The sequence below is a fragment of the Ursus arctos genome, unplaced genomic scaffold (assembly GCF_023065955.2).
Source record: "Ursus arctos isolate Adak ecotype North America unplaced genomic scaffold, UrsArc2.0 scaffold_16, whole genome shotgun sequence".
Classification (NCBI taxonomy): Eukaryota; Metazoa; Chordata; class Mammalia; order Carnivora; family Ursidae; genus Ursus; species Ursus arctos.
Genome location: NW_026622830.1, coordinates 62277558 through 62297494, shown reverse-complemented (window position 1 = coordinate 62297494; position 19937 = coordinate 62277558). Strand labels below are relative to the sequence as shown.

General features: G+C 53.0%; 1 long non-coding RNA gene across 1 annotated transcript; it reads right to left on the bottom strand.

Annotated features, from left to right (window-relative positions):
• Window positions 1-487: 487 nt before the first annotated feature.
• On the bottom strand, window positions 488-19541 carry LOC130543801 (uncharacterized). The gene is made up of 3 exons (XR_008959425.1): window positions 19455-19541; window positions 17066-17204; window positions 488-2772 (listed from the first exon to the last, which is right to left on the bottom strand). It is a non-coding gene; the product is annotated as an uncharacterized LOC130543801 (long non-coding RNA).
• Window positions 19542-19937: the final 396 nt, after the last annotated feature.

The following is a 19937-nucleotide window of genomic DNA, read 5'->3' as shown; positions in this document are numbered from 1 at the left end:
CTTACCTTCCTACCTGTGCAAACTGTTAAGTGATGTATGCATGGAACATGAACGTGTTCTGAGATCTCAATCTTTCATTGCAGCCTTCTCAGGCCTCCTTATGCAATAAAATACCATATCCCTAGGACAGGGAGTTTTAAAATTATTATTTACAGAATAATGGAGCCCAAATCACCTCGTTTTTAGTTGCTCTTCAATAGGCAGAAGAGTTTCTGTGTAAAGACTTTCCACAGATATGACCTTCCATCAATTTCTTTATTTTCTTTTAAAAAATTTTTTTTATTATGTTATGTTAGTCACCATACACTACATCCTTAGTTTTTGATGTAGTGTTCCATGATTCATTGTTTGTGTACAACACCCAGGGCTCCATGCAATACGTGCCCTCCTTAATACCCATCACCGGCCTATCCCAACCCCCCACCAAACCCCTCTGAAGCCCTCGGTTTGTTTCCCAGAGTCCATAGTCTGTCGTGGTTCATTCCCCCTTCTGTTTACCCCACCCTTCATTCTTCCCTTCCTTCTCCTACTGAGCTCCCTGCTATTTCTCCTGTTCCATAAATGAGTGAATCCGTATCAAAATTGCCTTTCTCTGCTTGACTTATTTCACCTTCCAGCAATCTCATAAGGAGGAAACAGAAACTCTGTGGGATAACCTGACTCACCCAGCGTCAAGCAAGTAGTTCCAGAACTCAGCCCAGGGCTCCCGTCACCAGGCCCCTTGAAGCCACCAGCATGACTCTATCCAAAGGAATTCCCAAAGACTCTCCTTCTGACTGCACCACCAAAGAAATGACAGAGAGAATATGGCACCTCAAAATATTGAGTTGATACATCTAGTAAAGCTAGATAGTCAAGCTTAACTTTTAAACAGGAAAAGGCTGCTTTGAATAATTTTGAATTTTCCCTCGACCCTCATTGTAATTCTTGGGATGAAAAGACTAATCAGTAATGAAACATCACCTTTGACAAATGACAAGACATCATCCATATCTGTATCTGACGACAAAAAGCCATCTAACCCTAAATGGTGGCCACTCACCCATATCGTAGGCCCAACTGAATAAACACTGTTAGATGTATATCTTAAAAATACACAAAGAGTAAATCTAACCTTCCCTTTCTAATGAAAGAGTGTTTCTAGGAAACAGCTGTTCAAAATACATTCATAAGCAGTCAATGAACAGAGAAAATGGGATCCCCTGCAAAGTGCTCTAAGCTCAGAAACTAAGTACCTCCTTCACCAAATTCAGAACACTGACAACTATTACTTAAGTTTTACTTCATGGCTCAACTAGAGAAAAGAGAAAAGCCCAGGAGATAGTGGGTTAATGAGAGGTGTTACCTCCAGTCCTGACGTGGATATGACATTTCTCCAAATGGACCTGCCGCTTTCTCTGAATGCTGGTGTCCTGTGTCAAGCTGCCTCACTGACTCAGATGCAGACGTTCAAAACCTCGGGACTCATGGAGCCAGAGAAGAGAAGTGTTGTTAGGTGGGGAGAAGGCGGCTCCTCGGACCTAAAACCAGCATGCCTGCTGCAGTTTCTGGGAGAAGGGGAAACACAGACTTGTCTTTTAGTAGTAATTATCTTCCAGCCCATTGCCACCATTCCCAGGGAACAGGCAGCACAATGCTGAAGTTGGGTAACGGCTCTGGGGCTTCCTAGTGCCACACATGTGCCTGAAGGAACAGGGAACACCCTGCTGAACTTGGGGAACTGCTCAAGGTCCATTACCTGCACTGTGTCGGGGGACAGGGGCACCGCACTGAAGTTGGGGACCGTGTGGTCCTTACTCTCGCTCTTGCTGGGGAACAAGTGAAACCCTGGAATGTCTGCGACCAATACCACAAAAGCTCTGCTGAGCAGGTGCCCTGGAGTCCATGGGTTTGCTATGTAAGGCCAGTTGACAGAGAGTAGGCAGAAGAGACTATCAAGGGAAAAAGAAAACTCAACTGAGTCTCCAAATGAACTCCCTCCACATGCCTTTCCAGAACCCCACCTCTCACCCGGGGTGCCCCTACTCCCAGACCATGCCCCACACAGGCACACAGCATGCATTCACTCAGCCAGGAACTCCACACGTTGAATCTCTCAGAGCTCCCCTTCCCTGGTTCCCAGTCTGCATCCTAGGTCTGCTCTGGGTTTGCCCACAGAGACGTAGCTCCACCCCCATGGGGTGATTGCTTGGGGAGTATGATGCTTCCAACTCCTTGAATGCCAGGCAACCGGCCCCATGACTCACAACTCTGGGAGTGCAGAGGTCCAGGAGGCACCTCCTTGGCTAAACGCCCTGAGCAGGCATGACGGGGATCATGGGCAGGGCTGCAATCTCACACACACACACACACACACACACACACACACACACACACGGCCCCTTTCGCGGACCCCTCTAGCTGCAGACCACCCTCAGAGCCCTGCCCCTTCCCTTCTGCACCAACCCTTCCTACAGGTGTGTGCCTGGATTCTGGCTAGGTCAGCTGCTCTCAGACTGTTCCAGCTTTGGGCTTTAGGAAATGGCAATGCTTTCATGCATGTCCAAGGCAATTTTAAGCCCCAAAAGGAATGCTCCAAGCGGGAATAGCTTTGCCTTCTTGTCTCACCCATGGAGTGGATAGTGCTTCTCAGACCTTCAAAGCATCCTTCTAGGATGAGCCCATTTGTGCTGGAATCTATATACACATGCTTGGTTCTGCAGGGTAGGGGCCAGGAGGAACAGCCGGCCTTCTGTGCTGTCACGGTTGTGAACCAGGAACATTTATTTTTCACTTGAAAAGAAAACATAGTGTTATTGTCAACACTAAAGGAAGGAACATTTTAAAACATTTTAGAGAGAAATGAAGAGAGTTTTATTCAAACCCAAGTCAGGTCAGATGCCTGGGAGACACAGTCTTCACAAAGAAGGGAGTGCTCCAGGGAAGGAACATTTAGGGCAGGGTTATATATTTGTTCTGTTTTGTGTTAGGTACAGTTACCCATCACGATGAGGCAGAAGATTCCAGAAAGTGACAGACTTTTCTTATCTTTTCAGTATGTACAAGTCGGTATGACTTTAATCTTACGGGGGACAGAGAGGTTCTTTTGTGTTCTCACCTTGATGTTGGCAAGGGCATTTTTTTTGTTCTCTTTTTTCTTTTTGAAACAGATGGACAATATGTGCTGGGGGCAGAAATAGGGCCCATGCTTTGAGAGTTTGCCCGGTCATTTTGAGCTGGGTGAAATGATAAAGGAGGGTTTCCCTAGGAAGTCAAGATCAGGGTCCACAGATGGTATGAGATAAAAATTACTCTTATCCTTATCACCACTACCAAATGGAGGAGCTTGAGATGAAAGCACCTTTCCCATAGCTCAGAGACATCAAAAGGACCCCTACAGAAGGTTACCTGCTCCATGGTCAACACAGGTAACAGAGGCGTTTACGGTCTCTGGACTCCTCCCTTGTCCTGCCCAAATCTCTGAAGCATAGAGATCATTTACAGTCAGAATTTTAGACATCTTAGAGATGTCTGGCACCATTCCCTTGGACTACAGAATACAACAGAATAGCTCACTGTCACAATACGAAAGTGCCCCTGGATACACTAAGTTCTTTCTCCGCAACTTTTGCCTCATGGAAATCGTAATCCTAACATAGAAACACTGCGAAAGTTGGGAAGTAAATAATCAGAGGTAAGGGAATATTTTAGCAATCTTTAGAGGCATTGTCTCACTCTGTAGAAGAGGCTGAGTGTTTTCAAATAGTCTTTCCGACCTTTCCACCAAGAGCTTCCATCAATTAAAAAAGGATAGTTCTTTCAGACACTTTAATATCAGAAAAATAGTATAGTATCTCTATTCTAAGGGATCTTTAAGTCTCTTACTCAAAGGTCCTCCACTGAGATAATTATCTTCATGGTCATAATGGGCAGAGGTGAAAAGGCAGCCGAATTCGTTCCATTTGGCCACACAACAAGAAAATCCTAATACTTCCTAGGTTTCCAGATCAACAAGACCAGAGGTAAGAGCGAAATGGTACCCTGTATGGAAGAACAAGGGTTTTGGAGTCAGTTTGGAGATCCCACTTAGGTTTCTGACACTAAAATCCTCTGTAATTCATATAATCTCTGAGCCCTTGTCTATCCATCTAGGAAATAGGACTCATTCTATATACACCCTAGTTGAGAAGTTTAAGAGGGAGAATGCTAAACAGAGCCACTATGCAATCTCCCAAGAGCAGGTGCTCAGGAGCCATAATTACCATTGGGTCTATTTCTTTTCCAGAGAAAAGGACACATGGTGAAACCGTTTTTTGAAAAGATGACTCACAAGATGATTTTTAAACCTTAAGGAAGGTCAAGAAGCTGCTATTGTGTCGTAATTCTCTCAGAAATCATGTTGATAGACTGGTGGGGACAACAGCACCATCATCACTAGGAGAGGGGAGCTCCCATCTCCATATGGCTATGTTGACTCCCTTAACTCAATGCCACCAAGAAGGAAAGCTGGAGGGAGGTGGTGGTGGGCCCAGGCCAAGACTGCCAGGTGTGGCTGGCACATGCAGAACTCTGATAGGAGGCTTAACTCCTGTCTACGTTAGGATAGTCAGTGTTCTTCAGAGACAAAGGGCCATTGTGTGTGAGCCCTGATGTAGAAAAGGTGGCAAATATCCACTGCGATCCCCTCTCTGACCCTTAAGATATGCAGCAAAGTTACATTGAATTTTTAAACATAGAGGGACTGCCTGGTCTTCTTTTGATGAGGACTAGGGCTCTATTCCTTGGAGGCCTAAGAATAGAATCTAGTTATTTTCAGTATTTTAAAATGTAGACATGATTCATGGTCCAACATATCATCTGTTTGGGTAAATAGTCTATGACCGCTGGAAAATAATGTATTCTGCACTTATTATCGAATGTTCCATAGACGTCAATTAGGTCACATTTGTGACCGAGTTTTGTCTGCTCTATCAAATATTAAGAAAGGCATATTAAAATTTCCAAACAAAATTTCCAAAGAAAAGGAGGAAAGCCATTAGAAAAGGTTGTGTGAACACGAAAAGAAAGTGCCATCAGTCAGTTCAGAGAACCAAGTTTGGGTAGAGAGACGGCAACATTGATCAGTGAAGAGAGCAGGGTTTCCCATTACATGTGTTGAACCTTAAGGGAACTGCCATAGATGTGAAAGAGCACCATCTAGAGACAACATTCCAAATCATATCTACGTTCATGAGGATGGATGTATGTTCCAAAAGTGTGTATGAAAACGTAAGGACACCCTTGGGAAAAGATCTTCCAATTCACATCTTCTGTAATGAAGAAGAAGTACTTGCAGAAGTGCAAGTGAAAGCAGAAGGAGAGGTCCTATCTAAGTAGTTGTGAGAAGAAGTTGATAGAAGGCAACATCAAACCAACATCAGGACCAATGAACACACCCAAGTTTTCCAAAAAGTGTGATGAACCTTAAGGGCAATTTTCACAAATCTCAGTCAGAACACCGAATAGACACCATTGTCCAAGTCAAGTCTTCTCTTAGGAAGGTGGCAAGTTTTTCAAAAGTGTCCATGAATGCATAAGTAAGGTGTCACCTGCTTTACGCTAGGAGAGAACACTCTATATAAAAGCATCTTGCACCTCACATCTGGTGTCATGGATTGGGAGCATTGTGCAAAATGGGGTCTGCAAGCATCAAGATAATGCCCTTTGTTTAACTACTTAAGAACACTACACAGAAAGCATCTCTCAACTCACATCTGTCATGAGGAGGAAAGCCGTTTGAAAAGGTTTTGTGAAAAGGAAAAGAAAGTGCCATTATTTAATTCAGCGAACCAAGTTTGTGCAGAGAGACAGCAACATCGATTAGTGAAGGCACCAGTGTTTCCCAGTATGTGTGTTGAACATTAATTAAACTGCCATAGACGTAACTCTCAGTAAGAAGAGTGTATGGAAAGGGTACTCCGAATCCTAACGTCTGTCACGATGATGGATGCATGTTTCCGAGTGGGAATGAAAGCATAAGGAAAGGGCCATTAACCAGTCTTTAAGAAAGAACAATGTGGCAGGATACAAAATCAATGCTCAGAAATCAGTTGCATTTCTATAAACAAATAATGCGACTGAAGAAAGAGAAATTAGGGAATCCATCCCTTTTGCAAGAGCACCAAAAACCATATGTTACCTTTGCATTAAGTTAACCGAGACTTAAAGGATCTGTATTCTAAAACTACAAATCACTCTTGAAAGACATTGAGGAAGACAAGAAAAGATGGAATAATATTCCATGCTCATGGATCAGAAGAACTAACATAGTTAAAATGTCCATGCTATCCAGAGCAATCTACACATTCAATGCTATCCTGATCAAAATACCGATGACATTTTTCAAAGAACTGGAACAAATAGTCCTTAAATTTGTATGGAACCAGAAAAGGCCCCAAATCTCCAAGGAACTGTTGATAAGGAAAAACAAAGCTGAGGGCATCATAATGCCGGATTTCGAGCTGTACTACAAAGCTGTGATCACAAAGACAGCATGTACAAGAACAGACACATAGACCAATGGAACAGAATAGAGAACCCAGAAATGGACCTTCAGCTCTTTGGGCAACTAATCTTTGATAAAGCAGGAAAAAACATCCGGTGGGAAAAAGACAGTCTCTTCAATAAATGGTGCTGGGAAAATTGGACAGCTACATGCAAAAGAATGAAACATGACCACTCACTCACACCATACACAAAAATAAACTCCAAATGGATGAAAGACCTCGAAGTGAGACAGGAATCCATCAAAATCCTAGAGGAGAACATAGGCAGCAACCTCCACGACATCGGCCAAAGTAAACTTTTTCATGACACATATCCAAAGGCAAGAGAGACAGAAGATAAAACGAATTTGTGGGGCTTCATCAAGACAAAAAGCTTCTGCACTGCCAAGGAAACAGTAAAAAAAACTAAGCACCAGCCCACGGAATGGGAGAATTTATTTGTAAATGACACTATAGATAAAAGACTAGTATTCAAGATCTACAAAGAACTCCTCAAACTCAATACACAAGAAAAAAATAAGCAAATTATAATATGGGCAGAAGATGTGAACAGACACTTTTCCAATGAAGATGTACAAATGGCTAACAGACACATGAAAAAATGTTCAAAATCATTAGCCATCAGGGAAATTCAAATCAAAACCACACTGAGATAATACCTTATGCCAGTTAGAATGGCAAAAATTGACAAGGCAAGAAACAACAATTGTTGGAGAGGATGTGGAGAAAGGGGATCCTTCCCACTCTGTTGGTGGGAATGCAAGTTGGTATAGCCACTCTGGAAAACAGTGTGGAGGTCCCTTATAAAGTTAAAAAGTGAGCTACCCTATGATCCAGCCATTGCACTACTGGGTATTTACCTCAAAGATACAGACGTGGTGAAGAGAAGGGCCATATGCACCCCAATGTTCATAGCAGCAATGTCCACAATAGCTAAATCGTGGAAGGAACCGACATGCCCTTCAAGAGATGACTGGAGTAAGAAGTTGTGGTCCATATATACAATGGCATATTACTCAGGTAACAGAAAGAACGAGTTCTCAACATTTGCTGCAACATGGACGGCACTGGAGGAGATAATGCTAAGTGAAATAAGTCAAGCAGAGAAAGACAATTATCATATGATTTCTCTCATCTATGGAACATAAGACCTCGGAAGATCGGTAGAAGAAAGGGATAAAGAAAGGGGGGTAATCAGAAGGGGGAATGAAGCATGAGAGACCATGGACTCTGAGAAACAAACTGAGGGCTTCAGAGAGGATTGCGGTGGGGGATTGGGATAGACTGGTGATGGGTAGTAAGGAGGGCACATATTGCATGGTGCCTTGGGTGTCATACGCAACTAATGAATCATCGAACTTTACATTGGAAACCCGGGATGTACTGTATGGTGACTAACATAATATTAAAAAAAACTTAAAAAAAAATTGTATCAAAGCCATCTTTCAACTCACGTCTACGTGAGTGCCGGACTCACCCTGCCTCCCCACCGACATCGGGCCCGCTGGTGCGTCGCTGGTCATTCAGGGTGGGAGAACGGGCAGAGCCCTCAAGTCTCTGGTGAATTTTGAAGGCCATCTGCGCCAAAACACTGGGGCCCACGCTGGAGCTTGCCAGCACCCTCACCTCGGCCTGCCCCTCCGCTCTGCGCTCTCCGCACAGCTGGCGGATCGGGCCTGCCAGCCTCCTGGGGGCTAACTCTAACCCTAGGTCGGCCCCAGAGGGGCCCCTCCAAAGGGGCCTGCTGCCACAACGCCAGGGATTGGGGACCCCCGAGCCACAGCACCGGACTCACCCTGCCGCACCGCTGGCACACGAGCCCCTAGGGGTACCGCCGTTCATTCAGGGCGGGAGAACGGGCAAGGCTCACCATGCCCACGGCGACTTTCAAAGGCCCCCGGCACCAAAACGCTGGGGCCCACGCTCCGGTTTGCCAGCGCGTTCACCTGGGCCTGTGCTCCACTTGGCGCACAGCCGGCGGTTCGGGCCTGCCAGCCTCCTGGGGGCTAACCCTGACCCTAGGTTGGCCCCCGAGAGGCCCCTCCCAAGGGGCCTGGCACCACAATGCCAGGGATTGGGGACCCCAGAGCCCCAGCGCGGGACTCACCCTGCTGCCCCTCCGCCACCCAAGCCACTAGGGGCGCCGCCGGTCATTCAGGGCGGGAGAAAGGGCAGGGCCCTCCGAGCCGCCCCCCGACCTTCGAAGGCACCCGCACAAACAAGCTTGGGCTATTGCTCAGGCTCACCAGTGCCCCCTCACCTCGGCCCAATACTCCGGGAGCCGCACAGCCGCGGATCGGGCCTGCTGGCCTCCTGGAGGCTAACCCTAACCCTAGGCCAGCCCCAGAGGGACCCATCCCAAGGAGCCTGGCGCTGCAACGCTGGGGATTGGGGACCCTCGAGCCTCACACCGGACTAACCCTGCCGCCGTGCCACCACCCGGGCCGCTAGGTGTGCCGCCGGTCATTCAGGGCGGGAGAAGGGGCAGGGCCCTCTGAGCCCCCAGTTAACTTCGAAGGCCCCCCGCGCCAAATCGCGGGGGCCCACGCTCCCGCTCACCAGCGCCTTTACTTCAGCCCATCCCTCCGCTCGCCATCTAGCCGGCGTATTGGGCCTGCCGGCCTCCTAGGAGCTAACCCTAACCCAAGATCGGCCCAAGAGGAGCCACTCCCAAGGGGTCTGGCGCGGGAATGCTGGGGATTGTGGACCTCTGAGCCACAGCGCCGGACTCACCCTGCCGCACTGCTGCCACCCGGGCCGCTAGGGGCACTGCTGGTCATTCAGGGCGGGAGAACGGGCAGGGCCCTAGGAGCCCCCAGCGACTTTCAGAGGACCCCCGCGCCAAAACGATGGGGCCCATGCTCCCGCTAACCTGCGCCCTCACTTCGGCCCGCCCTCCGCTCGCTGCACAGCTGGCAAATCGGGGCTGCCGGCCTCCTGGGGGCTAACCCTAACCCTAGGTCGGCCCCCGAGGGGCCCCTCCCAAAGAGACTGCCGCCGAACGCCGGGGATTGGGGACCCCCGAGTCGCAATGCTGGACTCACCCTTGCGCCCCGCCGACACCCGGGCCACTAGGGCACCGCCGATCATTCAGGGCGGGAGAACAGGCAGGGCCCTCCCTGCCCCGGTAACCTTCGAAGGCCCCCAGCGCCAAAAAGCTGGGGCCCACTCTCCTGCTCGCCAGAGCCCTGATCTTCGACCGCGCCTCCGCTCGCCCCAGACAGCGGATCGTGCCTGCCAGCCTCCAGGGGCTAACCTTTACCCTAGGTCGGCCCCTGAGGGGCCCCTCCCAAGGGGCCTGGTGCTGCAACGCTGGGGATTGGGGACCCCCGAGCCCCAGCGCCGGACTCATCCTGCCGCCCCGCCGTCACCCAGGCCGCTAGGGGAGCTGCTGATCATTCATGGCGGGAGAACTGGCAGGGCCCTCCAAGGCCCGGCGACCTTCTAAGGCCCCCCCGCCAAACGCTTGGGCCTACGCTTCCCTCGCCAGCGCCCTCACATCGGCTTGCCCCTCCGCTCGTGGAACAGCAGAGGGATCGGGCCTGCCGGCCTCCTGGGGGCTAAGCCTGACCCTAGGTCGGCCCCCAAGGGGCCCTTCCCAAGTGGCTTGGCGCCAAACGCAGGGGATTGGGGACCCCTGAGCTGCAGCGCCGGACTCACCCTGCCGCCAAGCCGACACCGGGCCTGCTGGGGCGTCGCCGGTCATTCACGGTGGGAGATCCGGCAGGGCCCTCAAGACTCCGGCGTCTTTCGAATGCCATCCGCGCCAAAACGCTGGGGCCGATGCTCACGCTCGACAGCGCCCTCAACTCGGCCCGCCTCTCCGCTCACCGCACAGCCGGCGGATCGGGACTTCCGGCCTCCTGGGGGCTAACTCTAACCCTAGGTCGGCCCCAGAGGGTTCCCTCCAAGGGGCCTGGCGCCGCAACGCTGGGGATTGGGGATCCCCGAACCATAACGCCGGACTCACCCTGCTGCCCCGCTGCCACCCGGGCGGCTAGGGGCGCCGTCAGTCATTCAGGTCAGGAGAACGGGCAGGGCCCTCCGAGCCCCCAGTGACCTTCGAAGGCCCCCAGAGCCAAAACGCTGGGGCCCACGCTCCTGCTCTCCAGCGACCTGACCTCGGCCCACCCCTCCACTCGCCGCACAGGCGGCGGATTGAGCCTGCCGCCTCCTGGAGGGTAACCCTAACCCTAGGTTTTCCCCCCGAGGGGCCCATCCTAGGGGCCTGGCGCTGCAACGCCTGGGATTGGGGATTCCGGAGCCACAGCGCCGGACTCACCATGCCGCCCCACCGCCACCTGGGCCCCTAGGGGCGCTGCCGGTCATTCAGGGCAGGAGAACAGGTAAGGCCCAACTAGGCCCTGGAGACCTTCCAAGGCCCCCCGTGCCAAAACGCTGGGTACTACGCTCCCGCTCGCCAGCGCTCTCACCTCAGCCCACCCCTCCGCTCGCTGCACAGGGGCAGATCGGGCCTGCTGGCTTCCTGGGTGCTAACACATACCCTAGGTCAGTCCCTGAGGGTCCACTCCCAAGGGGCGTGGCCCCGCAAGGCCCGGGATGGGGACCCCTGAGCCCCAGCAATGTACTCAACCTGCCGCTCCGCCACCACCCAGGCCACTTGGGGCGCCGCCGGTCATTTAGGGTGGGGGAACGGGCAGGGCCCTCCGAGCCCCCGGCGACGTTCGTAGGTCCCCTGCACCAAAACGCTGAGGCCCACGCTCCTGCTCTCCAGCGCCCTCACCTCGGCCTGCCCCCCTACTCTAGCCGCACAGCTGGCGGATCCAGCCTGCCAGGCTCCTCGGGGATAACCCTAACCCAAGGTGGGCCCCAGAGTGGCCTCTCCCAAGAGGCCTGGTGCCGCAACGCCATGGATTGGGGACCTGCAAGCCGCAGCGCCGGGCTCACCCTGCCGCCCCGCCGCCACGCAGGCCGCTAGGGGCGCCGCCGGTCATTCAGGGCGGGATAACCGGTAGGGCCCTCCGAGCCCCTGGTGAAATACGAAGGCCCCCCACGCCAAAATGCTGGATACCACGCTACCATTCGACTGCGCCCTACCACGGTCCATCCCTCCGCTCACCGCACAGCCGGCGGATCGGGTCTGCCGGCCTCCTGGGGGCTAACCTAACCTTAGGACAGTCCCCGAGGGGTCCTTCCCAAAGGGCCTGGCGCTGCAACGCTGGGGATTGGGGACCCCCGAGCCCCAGCGCCGGACTGACCCTGCCACCCCGCCGCCACCTGGGGCACTAGGGGCGTCGCCGGTCCTTCATGGCGGGAGAACGGGCAGGGCCCTCCGAGGCCCTGTGACCTTCGAAGGCCCCCCAAGCCAAAATGTTGGGGCCCACGCTCCCACTCGCCAGCGACCTCATCTTGGCTCACCCCTCCATTCGCCGCAGAGCCGGTGGATTGAGCCTGCCGGCCTCCTGGGGGCTAACTCTAACCCTAGGTTGGCCCCCGAGGGGCCCCTCCCAAAGGGACTGCCGCGGAACGCCAGGGATTGGGGACCCCCGAGTCGCAACGCTGGACTCACCCTTCCACCCCGCCAACACCGGGCCGCTAGGGCACCACCGATCATTCAGGGTGGGAGAACAGGCAGGGCCCTCCCTGCCCCAGTGACCTTCGAAGGCCCCCAGCGCCAAAACGCTGGGGCCCACTCTCCCGCTCATCAGCTCCCTGATCTTCGACCTCGCCTCCACTCGCCACAGACGGCAGATCGTGCCTGCCAGCCTCCAGGGGCTAACATTTACCTTAGGTCAGCCCCGGAAGGGCCCCTCCCAAGGGGCCTGGAGCCGCAACGCCTGGCATTGGGGACCCCTGAGCCTCAGCGCCAGATTCACCCTGCTGCCCCGCCGCCACTCAGGCCGCTAGGGGCGCCTCCAGTCATTCAGGGCGGGAGGAGGGACAGGGCCCTTCGAGCCCCCAGCGACGTTTGAAGGCCTCCCACTTCAAAACGCTTGGGCCCACACTCCCTCTCGCCAGCGCCCTCACCTTGGCCCGCCCCTCCGCTTGCTGCACAGCCGGCAGATCAGGCCTGCCGACCTCCTGGGGGCTAACCCTAACCCTAGGTCGGCCCCCGAGGCGTCCCTCCCAAGGGACCTGGCGCCACAACGCTGGGGATTGGGGACGACCGAGCCCCAGCGTCGGACTCACCCTGCAGCCCCGCCGCCACTCAGGCCGCTAGGGGTGCTGCCTTTCATTCAGGGCGGGAGAACAGGCAGGGCCCTCCGAGGCCCCGGTAACCTTCAAAGGCCCGTTGTGCCAAAACGCCAGGGCCCACGCTTTCGCTCGCCAGCGCCCTCACCTCGGCCCGCCCATCCGCTCCCCGCACAGCAGCGGATCGGGCCTGCCAGCCTCCTGGGGGCTAACCCTAACCCTAGATCGGCCCACGAGGGGCCCCTCCCAAGGGGCCTGGCGCCACAACGCCGGGGATTGGGGACCACCGAGTCGCAACGCTGGACTCACTCTTATGCCCCGCCGACACCCGGGCCCCTAGGGTGCCGCTGATCGTTCAGGGCGGGAGAATGGGCAGGGCCCTCTGAGCCCTCGGCGACTTTCGATAGCAGCCTGTGCCAAAACGCTGGGGCCCACGCTCCCGCTCGCCAGCGCCCTCACCTTGGCCCGCCCATCCGCTCGCCGCACAGCAGCAGATCGGGCCTGCCGGCCTTCTGGGGGCTAACCCTAACCCTAGGTCGGCCCCCAAGTGGCCCCTTCCAAGGGGCCTGGCGCCACAACGCTGGGGATTTGTGACCCCCGAGCCCCAGTGCCGGACTTACCCTGCCGCCCCGCAACCACCCGGGCCGCCAGTGGCGCCACTGGTCATTCAGGGTGGAGGACCGTGCAGGGCGATCCGAGCCCCCAGCGTCCTTCAAAGGGCCCCCGCGCCAAAACGCTTGGGCCCAGGCTCCCGCTCACCAGCGCCCTCACCAGGGCCCGCCCCTCCGCTCGACGCACAGTGGGCAGATAGGGCCTGCCGGCCTTCTGGGGGCTAACCCTAACCCTAGGTCAGCCCCCAAGGGGCCCCTCCCAAAGGGCCTGCACCACAAAGCCGGGGATTGGCGACCCCCGCGCCCCAGCACCAGACTCACCCTGCCGCCCTGCTGCCACCTGGGCCGCTAGGGGCGCCACCAGTCATTCAGGGCAGAGGAACAGGCAGGGCCCTCCGAGACCCTGGCAAACTCTGAATGCCCCTGAGTCAAAATGCTTTGGCCCATGCTCCCACTCGCCAGCGCCCTCACCTCGGCCCGCCCCTCCGCTCACTGCACAGCTGGCGGATCGGGCCTGTCAGCCTCCTGGGGGCAATCCCTAACCCTAGTTCGGCCCCCGAGGGGCCCCTCTCAAGGAGACTGGCGCTGAACGCTGGGGATTGGGGACCCCCGAGCCTCAGCACCGAACTCACCCTGCTGCCCCGCTGGCACCCGAGCCGCTAGGGGTACCGCCATTCATTCAGGGTGGGAGAACGGGCAGGGCCCTCCGAGCCACCGACGACCTTCGAAGGTCCCCCACGCCAAAACGCTGAGACCCACGCTCCCATCGCCAGCGCCCTCACCTCAGCCCTTCCCACCACTCACCGCAGAGCTGGCAGATCAGACCTGCTGGCCTCCTGGGGTCTAACCCTAACTCTAAACCTAAACCCTAAACCCTAACCTTAACCCTAACCCCTAAACCTAACCCTACCCTCAACCCTACACCTTCCCCTAAACCTACCCATAACCCGTACCCTAACCCTAACCCGTACCCTAAACCTTACCCTAACCCTAAGCCGTACCCTAACCTGTACCCTAACCCGTATTCTAACCCTAACACATACCCTATCCTGTACCCTAACCCTAACACGTACCCTAATCCGTACCCTAACCCTAACCCAAACCCATACCCTAACACTATCCCTAAACCGTCCCCTAACTCGTACCCTAACCCTAAACCCTAAACCCTGAACCTAACCCGTACCCTAACCCTAACCCGTACACTAACCTGTAGCCTAACACTACCCGTATACTAACCCTAACCCTAAACCCTAACCCTAACCAGTACCCTGCCTTAACACTAACCCGCAGCCTATCCCGTACCTTAACACTTACCCTAACCCGTACCCTATCCCTAACCCGGACCCTAACCCATACCCTAATCCGAACCCTAACCCTAACTAGTAACTTAACCTGTACCCTAACCCATACCCTAACCCTAAACCGTACCCTAAACCTAACCCGTTCCCTAAACCGTACCCTAACCCTAACCCTAACCTAAACCTAACCCGTATCCTAACCCATACCCTAAACCACACCCAAACCCAAACCCGTACCCTATCCCTAACACAAAACGTAACCCTAACGATAACCCATACCCTAACCCTAACCCATACCCTAATCCATACCCTAACCCTAACCCGTACCCTAACCCTAATCCTAAACCGTAACCTAACCCGTACCGTAACCCTAACCCATACCCTAACCTTAACCCATATCCTAACCCTAACCTGCACCCTAAACCGTACCCTAACCCGTCCCTAAACTGTACCCTAACGCGTACCCTAACCTGTACCCTAACCCTAACCCATACCCTAACCCGTACCCTAACCCTAACCCGTACACTAAACCCAAACCTTAAACCCTAACCCGTACCCTAAACCCTAATCCGTACCGTAACCCATAACCCCTAACCTGTAACCCCTAAAGCCAACCCTAACCCGTAACCTCACCTTACCCTAACCCTAACCCCTACCCTCACCCGAACACTAACCGTAACCCGTACACTAACCCTAACCCGTACCCTAATCCGTACCCTAATCCCGGGGATTGGGTACACCTGAGCCCCACCACGGGACTCAGCCTGCCACCCCTCAGGAAACCATGCCCCTTGGGGCGCCGCAGAGCATCCCGTGCAGGAGAACTAGTAGGGCCCCCCTGAGCCCCCAGCGATCCTCGGCGGCCCCCTACACCCCAACTCTGAGGCCCACGCTCATCCCGCCCCGCGCCTTCCCTTCAGCCTGCCACCAAGCTCGTCGCAGAGCCGGCAGATCAGTCCTGCCCGGTTCCTGGGGCCTAGTGCTGACCCTAGGTCAGCTAGGGAGGGCTCCTCCCCCGGGGCCCGGTGCCGCAGCCCCGGGGACTGGGGACACCTGAGCCCCACTGCAGGACAAAGCCTGCGACCCCACAGGAAACCGTGCCTCTTGGGAGGCTGTAGAGCATTCAGGGTGGGAGAACCGGGAGGGCCCCCAGAGCCCCCGGAGAACTTCAGCGATCCCTAAGCCCCAACCTTGATGCCCATGCTCACCCCACCCCGTACCCTCACCTCAACCCGTGGCAGAGCTCGCCACATAGCGGGCAGATCTGGCCTGCGGGGTTCCTGGGCCCCAACCCTAACCCTAGTTCATCTGTGGAGGGGCCCCTCCCCAGGAGCCTGGAGCCGCAGCCGCGGGGATTCGGGACACCTGAGCCCCACCGCAGGACTCAGTCTGCCACCCTGCAGGAAACCGTGCCCCTTGGGAGGCCATAGAGCATTCAGGGCGGGAGAACCAGGAGGGCCCCCCTGAGCCCCCAGAGAACTTTGGCAGCCTCCCGCACCCCAACCCTGAGGCCCACGCTCACCCTCCCCACACCCTCACCTCAGCCTGTGTAGCTCACCATACAGCCAGCAGATCGGGCCTGCGGGGCTCCTGGGGCCTAACCCTAACCCTAGGTCAGCCGCGGGTTTGGCGGCCTCCCCAGGAGCCTTACACCGCAGCCCCGGCGAATTGGGATACCTGTGCCCCGCCGCAGGACTCAGCTTGCCAGTCCACAGGAAACCGTGCCCCTTGGGGGCGCTACAGAGCATACAGGGCACGAGAACGTGGGGAGGCCCCCGGAGCCCGTCCCCACCTTTGGCAACCCCCGTGCCCCAACCCTGAGGCCCATGCTCACCCTCCCCCATGGCCTCATCTCAGCCCTCCACGGAGCTCGCCGCACAGCTTGCTAGATTGGCCCTGCCGGGCCCCTGGACCCTAACCCTTACCCTAGTTTGGCCACAGAGGGGCCCCTCCCCAGGATCCTGGCGCCCAACTCCGGGGGATTGGGGACACCCAAGCCCCACCGTAGGACTCAGTCTGCAGCCCACAGGAAACTGTACCGTTTTGGGGCACAATAGAGCATTCAGGGCAAGAGAACTGGGACACCCCCTCAGAGCCCCTGCTGGTGAACCCCGACCTTTGTGAGCCCTTCTGGATCAAACCCCAAGGCTCACACTCACCCGCCCTTGTGCCCTCATCTCAGTCGGCCTGGGAGTTCTCTGAGCACTGGGCAGTTCGCACCTGCTGTCTCTTGAGGCCTAACCTAACCCTGGGTCTTCTGCTGAGGGTCCCCTCCCCGTTTGCCTGCCTCCAAGGTACCAGGCATTGGGCTCACCTCTGCACGACTAGAGGACTCAGCCTGCCCCACTGCAGGAAACTGTCCGTTTGGGGCTGCAGAAAGGATTCATAGCAGGAAAATTGGAGGGCCCCCCTCAGCCCATCCCAGGGAACCCCCACTTTCAGAGATCTCCCCGGATCCAATTAGTAGCTTCACACTGACCTTTAAACTTGCTCTCCATGGAGATCTTTTGAAATTCTCCACAATTCCAACCGATGGCATCATCCAGCTTCAGTGCCTTACCCAGCTTTAGGTCTTGAGATGGATTAAAATGGGAAGTCATTTCACTGATGACGATGTACTGGTGACCAAAAGATACATGCATAAATGCTTCATATCACTTGGCTTCAGGGAAATGCAAATCTAAACCCCTATAGATGCCATATCACACGAGGCTGAATATCTAAAAATAAGAAGACATGAAACTATACATGTTGGAGAGGATGTGGAGAAATGGGAACCCTCTTACACCCCTGTGCGAATGCAGTCCGGTACAGCCACTCTGGAAAATGGTACGGAGTTTCCTCAAGACGTTATAAATAAAGCTACCCTATGTCCCAGCAATTGCACTACTGGGTATTTACCCCAAAGAGACAGAGGTAGTGAAGACGGGACACATGCACCCCAGTGTTCATAGCAGCAATATCCATAATAGACAAGCTGTGGAAAGAGTGCAGATGACCATGGACAGATGAATGGATAAAGATGTGGATCATATATATAATGGAATATTACTCAGCCATCAGAAAGGATGAATACTTACCATCACACCGACCTGGGTGGAGCTGGAGGGTATTATGCTGAGTGGAATAAGCCAATGAAAGAAAGACAATGATCATATGCTTTCACTCCTATGTGGAATATCAGAAACAGGGAAGAAGACCATAGGGAGGGAAAATAGAAAGGGAAGTCATCAGAGGGAGAAAACCCATGATAGACTCTTAACTATCGCAACAAACTGATGATTGCTGGAGGAGAAGTTGGGGGGGGGGGTAACTGGGTGAGTGGCATTAAGGAGGTCACACGATACAATGAGCACTGGGTGTTCCACACGACTGGTAATTTATTGAAGACTACATCTGAAACTAATGATGTACTGTAAGTTGGCTAATTGAATTTAAATTAAAGAATAAAAGACCTCGAATAAACAATCCTAAACATTTGTATGGAACCACTAAAGATACTGAACAGCCAGTGCAATGTGGAAAAGAAAAACAAAGCTGGAGGACTCACAATTTCAGATTTCAGGTTATACTACAAAGCTGCAGTCATCCTAACAAGAGAGTACAGCACAAAAATAGACACAGCGACCAAAGGAACAGGATACAAGTTCAGACAGAAACCCACAATTATGTGGTCCATGAATCTTCCACAAGGCAAGCAATGATATCAAAAGGGAAAAGGACAGTCTCTACAACAAATGGTGTTGGGAAAACTAGACAGCTACGCACAAAAGAATGAAATTAGACTGCTTTCTTACACAATACAGACAAACACAAAACAGTTTCAAGACCTCAATATGAGACCTAAATCCACAAAAATTCTACAGGAGGGAAGACAGTAACTTCTTGACATGGACCATACCAACGTTTTTCTAGACTGTCTCCTGAGGCAAAGGAAATGAAAGCAAAAATTAACTATTGGGAATAGAGCAAAATAAAAAGTTTCCACATGGCAGAAGAACAATGAAAATGTAAAAATAAAAAGACAACCTACTCAAAGGGAGAAGATGTTTGCAAAGATCATATGCAATAAAAGGATAGTGTCCAAAACATAGAACTGATACTACTCGACCCCCAAAAAACAAAGAATTCAGTTAAAAAATAGGCAGAAGACATGAAGAGACATTTCTCCAAAGAAGAAATACAAATGGCCAACAGTCCCGTGAAAAGATGTTCACCATCACCCATCATCAGGAAAATGTAAATCCAAAGGACAATGAGGTATTACCTCACACCTGTCAGAATGGCTAACATCAAAAGCACAAGAAAGAGCAGGCGTTGGGAGGATGTGGATAAAGGGGAATCCTCGCGAACTGTGGGTGGGAATGCAAACTGTGGTGGCCACCGTGGAAAAGAGTATGAAGGTTCCTCAAAAAATTAAATATAGAACTACCCTACAATCCAACAATCACACTACTGGTATTTGCCCAAAGACTATGAAAACAGCAACTTAAAAGGATACGTGCACCCCTATGTTTCTTGCACCATTATTTACAATATCACAATATGGAAGCAACCCAAGTGTCTGTAGAAAAATTGACAAATGAGATGATAGATGTGTGTATTCACACACACACACACACACACACACACACACACACACACAATGGAGTATTACTAGGCTTGAATGAAACCTTGCCATTTGCAGCCACATGGATGGAGCTCGAGAGTATTATCCTAACTGAAATCAGTCAGTCAGAGAAAGACAAATCCCATATGATGTCACTCTTATAGGGAACTTAAAATAAACAAAACTAAATAAATAAAAGAGAAAAAGGAGACACACCAAAATACAAACTCTTAACAATAGAGAACAAATGGATGCTTACCAGAGAGGAGGTGGATAGAGGGATGAGTGAAATAGATGAAGCGGATTAAGAGGACACTTTTCTGGATGACCACTGAGTAATATATAGAATTACTGAATCACTCTCTTGTACACCTGAAACGAATGTAACACTGTATGTTAGCTCTACTGGAATTAAAATAAATTTTTTAAAAAGATTTTTCTTTCAGGAACCTCTTTGAAAAAGCTTTTCCTCTGCAATGTGCATAAGCCCTACTTGGGAGGATTCACTCTATAATAATTATTCATTCTATGCCTCGAATTCAGATTTCACTGAGTTCTTACTGTGGATCCCAGCCCACGGGAGCCATGGTCCTTTTCTGTCCAGGCTCAGCACCTATGCCTTCAAGATTGGAAGTAGAGACACATGTCACTTCACAGTCCAGAAAGCTATTATTGTTTCTGTTTCAGTGTGAGAGAGTCACAGACTTTGGGACAGGTTTCAGAGCAGGTTTATTATGGATCC